Consider the following 6,759-nt stretch of genomic DNA (forward strand, 5'->3'; position numbering starts at 1 on the left):
ATTAAAACACAACACATCAAAGAACTGGAGGTTTGGGACCGTAATAGATGTCATGAAGCGGTAGTTTTGAAGTTAACAACTATCTATTACTGTACATTTAATTGTGTAGAGATTGGCAATACCAGGGCTGAAATCATCCAAATTATTCTGTGAAGATGTGTGGACTTTAAAACCAGTGGAGCACTTCCTGTTTTGCTAGATGACATCACAAGGTGGAAGAGGTTTTGTGTTTGAGAGAAGAACTCTAATACTCTAAACTCTAAATATGCAGGGTTTGTGCGTTAAATATGTGTGAATGAAACAAAACACAACTCCAGGTATGTTTTTGATGAGGAAACAACATTATAACAGAAAAATACAATTATAAACAGAAAATAGCATGATATTGGCCCTTTAATGCCACTTTATTGCATGGTACTCTGAAAATAGAAGCCATAGCCCTATTGATCTGGGAGATGGTAGCACCTTGACAGCTTGTCCCATTGTTGCAGATTCAGCAGCTCACAGGTATCTTTAGCTCATATTGGCAGATCGGGCTTACACTCCTGACTCAGATACTGCATTTAACATCACAAGTAACCATACCCTATAGCCATGAATTATAATGGCAACACCGCTGTCGTACGCGCAAGTACAAGTGTGTATCCGATTTTGAGTGCAGTAAAAGTTCGAAGAAGATGACTCATGGTGCTAATGTTTGTACCGTACTCTCAGATTTGCAATATAAAAGTTTCACCTTGTTACATTGTGTTTGTGACAATAGGAATTACTTTACCATATGCTGTTGCTGGCTTGCAGCTATAATTATTTTCACTATTGTTTCAGCTCAACCTGCTCCTCAGCAAGAGTGGGTCAAATGCAGAGACGTCCAGTCCAAGGTCGAATACTCACTTCACAATCACCAGTCACCATTCTGAATCAGTTATAAGTTACCTATATTATTTACCAATTACTTTTTATTTTTTACATTATTGTAGCCAAACCTAGAACTTTAAATATTGAGTCCTAAAATATGTATCTATTAGCTTTTTAACAATATACTGATATACTGTAAATTCCGAACTATAAGCCTCTAATTTTTTTATCACACTTTGAACCCTCCGGCTAATAAAACGATGCAGCTAATATATGGACAGATTCTTTGCCCATTCATATATACGGTCTATGTGGTTTGGCAAGACAGCGGATATGCACAGCCTGAGTGCAGAAAACGCCTCTGTCTGTGCGGGTGACACGTGGATCTAGTGTTGACAGTTGCTACACTAGCGATATTGTCAGCGCACTCAAATAGTTTGTTGCCATGTGATAAAATAAGTTATGATGCTAAACGAACATTAGTGAGGGGGATACGTCTTATCTGTATGCATAAATGACGAGAAGAAATGTCTCAAACTTCAGTAGCCTCACATCCACTCACACCTGATTGATAGAACTAGCCCCGCCCCCGAGAGAGTCTGAAATCTGCTGAAATCCTCCAAGACACTGACATGATACAGACAGAACAGAGGCTCTTACTGTAGGAGACATGAGCAGTAGAGCGCAGTGAGAAATGGGGTGATGCGCCAAGGAAGATGCTTGTTTGAACAGTTATTTTTCACTTAATGTGTACACCCTCTTCATGGAAAACACACGAAGAAATGCAGACGATGCAGCTTTTAAGTTAACGGCGACTGATGTGACTGTCGAAGAAGGAAACAGAGCTGCTGCACGTGAGCACGGCATCAGTGAGTTGATGGTGAGATTTTGGTGACGGCAGCATGACGAACTGACTCAATGCAAAAAGACGACAAAAGTTTTCAGAGGCGATAAAAGCAGACAGCCCGAACTTGAAAATGTTCTTGAAGACATGGACACTTCCGGCATATATTCAGATGTGGCCTATATATGTATACTTTACAAATTTTGTTAGAATTTTGTTGATGCAGCTTATATTCAGGTGCGCTCAATAGTTCGGAAAATACGGTACTAATGAATACAGTTAAAGAGGGGGTATTTTACTGCTATGTGGTATTAACACATAACATATTTAGAACACCATACTATTTTTTATTATTTTGAAAGTGCTTTGCTTTATAATGTTTACCTTCATTTCTGACACTCTTCCTTTGCTCCCCATGTTAAGTCGCTCCCCCCTTCAGAGCTCTATCACAAGAGAATCAGTCTGCATCTCGCTAATGAAACTTTTGCACATTGCATCAGGTTTGTCAAGTTGTTGTGTATAGTTTTGGATCATGTTTTTGTATATTTATGGAGAATTCTTGTGTGGGAGCATTGAAAAGACTCTATACAGCTAAACATAAGGAGGGTTCGAATAAGGAGAGACTGGTAAAATACTCATAAATGCATGGATGACATCTAAAACCTCTTCAGGCATGTTTTTGATGAAGGAACAGTGTTATAATGTGATACAGATTTGCATAATACCCCCTCATTTATAACTCCCATTATTTCTTGCCCACATGTTCCTCTTGCTTGGTTCATACAGAGCAACATGTCTTTTCTTTTGGACCTCAGAGCCAGATTCAAAACATCATGTCTTTATAAATGATTCCACCTCTCTATTGTGACTCACTCCAGCTTCCATTTCCTCTTTCTTCCTTTTAGCTGTTCTCCCATTTGCATAACTAATGTCAGGTCCAGTCTCTTTGAGCCCTGAATGCTCTTTTATTAATATTAGATGTCGTACTTAAGTTGAAAGATTGGACTGAGCAGTTCTGTGTGTTTGTGTATAGGCCTATGTGGGGCAAGGGTGCTTAAGGGGTACAAGCCAGACACAATGTAAGCACAGCACCACTAATGAAATAATGAGTCAAAAGTTGTAGCAGGGGCCGCTGGAGGGGTAACATTACAGTCATGTCAATTTAGAGAAGTGGGGTTGATAAATAAAAAAATTACATCTTTTTTTTTTTTTGTATCCTATGTAGTTTTTCTGGTAGAGGGTACACTGCCTGCTTATCTCCATGAAGATGTTATTACTTTGCCTGGAATATTCCAAAGTATGGCATTAAACTTGTCTGTCTCCATGGAGACACCACCAGGCCAAGTTATGGGTCAGATTTGTGGAGAGGTGACCCAGTTCACTGTAAGGATGCATGTTTTACAAGGTATTTTGGGCAATAAAACCATCTGTGAAAGAAAAGTTTAATTTCGTACTTTGAAACATTCCAGGCACATTTCCATTTCCAGACAAGCAGGTGGGAGATTCCTCACCAGAAAAGTTACACAGTACACCTTTAAAATGTCCTAGGAACTCATGACGAAGTTCTTGGATCTTGATCTGGAGACAGGTGTATGACATGGAACTGTGGATCCAGAGACATTGGCAAGATTTTGACAGAAATGTGTTGGACAAATTCAAATTACATTAGAATAGTCCTTTACACGCTTTATAATAACGCTATTTCCAGCCTTAATAAAACATGAAGAAAAACTTAATTCATAATGAACACATTTATTAAAAGCTTGTAACTTCATAATTCATTTAGAATGTACGCTTAGAGTAAAGATAACTGCGGAGTTACTAAGCCTGAATCTTGAATAGGGAAAATGTAATATTATTAATTAATGCTATTTAAATTTATATGGAAATAAATTCAGTATTAAATTTCTTTCCGCAGATTTAAAAAAAAAGAAATCACAAATATTACATGAAATTGTACTTGCTATCTATTTTCCACCATTTTCTACTTAAAGCTACAGTCTCCAAGTGTGTTTGATTTTTTCCACCAGTAGATAACAGATGTGAAACCTGTTCCCAGTCCCGTCACTTGACCTTTGTGTCACCTGTGCTCTTTGGTCTTCTTCTGTCAGGACAAACACACTGGCACACTGTCAGACTGCAGTAACGTAGATAACACCTGGAGGTGAAGTGTGAGAATACCACAGGGTGGGTCAGCTAATCTAATTACAGATGGTAGCTTTAATTGATACACCTCTCACACTCAAACACATTCATTAAACCTATTTACTCATTAAGCCATGTTTGTAGTTTTCACATTTTAACATTACCATCTCTCAGCACGGATAGGTTAATTAATAGGAAACATATTTGGGATGATGCCCCCAGAAATCAGACAGAATAGTTCCTGTATTGTTGTGGGCCATCCACGTACGACTGACAATAATTGGTTTTTCAGTCTTCTGTCGCATCAGGACAAGTTAATTAAGCAGAAACATCTCCCCAACTCCACTCACTGTTTTTCTGGTTATTTCTGCTTTTCAACTCAGGTAATTCATCAAGAGAGATTATGAGCTGCCATTGTATTTTCTTCTACCTGGTATTGTCTTCTGTTTGTGTCCTTCTCTGTGTAAGTATCTGAGTGTTATCTAAAATAATTCATTGTCACACACATTTTGACATGTTTTTCAATCTAATTACACCTTATTCACACCAGACAGTGACAGGCCATCCACAAGTATTTATTTGTGTGTGTTGTTGATCATTATTTCCTGTAATTGTTGGTCTAATTTTGGCAGGATAAGTGCTCTATGTGCTTGCAGCTATGAAACCTATTTTGGAATTGTCAGTATTGCTTTATAACATTTATAGTCTTCTTACTCTAAGTGGCTTTTCTGGCAAGTCACCTGATTTATCCAGGCTTGGTACCTGCTCAAAGTTCTCAGATTTGTGGATAAAATGTATTTTTAAGCTAATTTAAGTCAATTGGCAAGACAATTTATTCCTTAAAAGTATACATTTATTCACGTTTTCATCGTTTAGCATGTACTTTTTCTGTAGGTTTACAGTAAATTAAAAGTTGAAAGTAGTTTTGAAACCTTTTTAAATCTATATATCTACATATGTATACTGATTGTATAGGACATTGAGCTACATGGTCAATCTTTACAATTTCTATTTGTTCTCTTACAGCCATTACTTTTGTGTAAAGTAACACTGCATAATTTTCAAATTAATTCAATTTCAAACCTCAACTGTGTAAGTGAACGGAGGAGGTAAGATTCAAAGCATAATACAGGCCAAATATAAGAAATATGAGAGGATTTGTGTCTATTATCTATAACAGTATTATCAGTCTAATTCTAGTTATTAATTCTAATAACTAAATTGTATTCAAGACTTTGCTTTTTTGAATTTTGGCCACAATATTTTAGATTTATAGATTTATAGATTTAAAGGGTCCATAATGCACTATTTTATGATCTGTAATAATGTTGTTTCCTCATCACAAACATACTAGTTTGGTTCACTTTGGTCAGTGACTGGAGCACATATGATTTGCGTTTTGACACAGTTCAGAACTCTATCAGGAGTGAGGACTACTGCCCATTGGATCTTAAGTCCAACGCCTTAACCACTCAGCCATCCTGGTCACACATGCTTTTGCTGTATCCAAATCTCTTTCATTTATATAGCAAATATAAAAAAAAAAAAAAAAGAAAATTTGAATCCATCACCTTTATGGAAATACAAAGTTAAAACTACCAGATCTTTGAAATTTTTTGCCCTAACAACATGAAAATTGGCACTGCACACACCAATCCCATTAGGATGACACCCTCCGAATTTGAGATCAGCTGGGTGAGCAGTTCGAGAGTTATGCGTGGAAGAGGCAAACAAACACACAGACAGATGTTCCTTGAAATAATAGATAGATATATGGAACATCTCTGTGATGAGAAATGAGAAATGTAATCTCACAGTCATCCAGGAAATTCAGGTAGAATACATCCATGATACTGTGTAATATTATAGTCCAAGCAGAAGCAACAAGTCTATGGAAATGAGCAAGAGAAAGCCCACCTCGAGGCCAAACAAGAGTTAAGTTTGTGGAGATGCAAGTCCTCTCACAGTAAGGACACATGTTTTTCTTCATTTCACAGTGCATAAACACATCCAAAATGAAAAATAACACTTTCACCAGTTTATATTTTGACTAAAAAGTTGTGCAGCAGTGCTTTAATGATTCCACAATATAATTTACAACTTTTTACAACTTAACAATAAACTTTTTTTATATTAAACATTTGGGCCGCCGTAAATCACATTTCATTTTAAGTGATAGTTAAAGTGATATGCAGCGTGTGAATAATGCAACCATGAGCTCCTGTTTTCTCCTGACAGGGACAAGAGTCATGAATTTATATAAGTTTGCACAGCGACGCATGACTTGTGCCAGGTTTACCCGTCCGAGGCCAGCGGTAATTTTATGGGTTCATCCAAAGCTAGTGAGCTGTAAAATAGAGTGTGGTGATAGCCCCAGCACACATAATGGAGGCCCCTGTGTCTCCATGGAGCTTTGATGGGCATCATATTGTGCGCTATCAATGACTGGGCCGTAAGTCTGCACCTCGAGAGGAAGAGAGGCGAGTGTGTTGTTTATGGCCACTACTGTGCAGTCTGAAGATGATCTAAAGTGGATTTGAGGAATTCAACATGTTTGTAATAACCTAATGAACAGTAATGTCGATTATGACTGCAGATTAAGGTCCCCGATAGTGTTCAGTCAGATGTGTGCTATAGCAGAACACATTTGGAAAAACATTTGATTATACATAGACACTAGTGCATTTGATTCATTTAACATTTTTGCGTGTTTGCTGGTGGTAAAACCTAAAAAATGTACCGTATTTTTCGGACTATAAGGCACACTTAAAATCCTTTAGTTTTCTCAAAAATCGACATAAGATATATATACATAAGATTTATAATCCAGTGCGCCTTATGTAATAATTCTGGTTGTGCTTACTGACCTTGAACAGATTTTATGTGGTAAACGGTGCTCAAAAATCTGTCAGAAA

The sequence above is a fragment of the Boleophthalmus pectinirostris genome, unplaced genomic scaffold (genome assembly GCF_026225935.1).
Source record: "Boleophthalmus pectinirostris isolate CB_2022bp ecotype Guang Dong unplaced genomic scaffold, ASM2622593v1 HiC_scaffold_7, whole genome shotgun sequence".
Taxonomy (NCBI): Eukaryota; Metazoa; Chordata; class Actinopteri; order Gobiiformes; family Gobiidae; genus Boleophthalmus; species Boleophthalmus pectinirostris.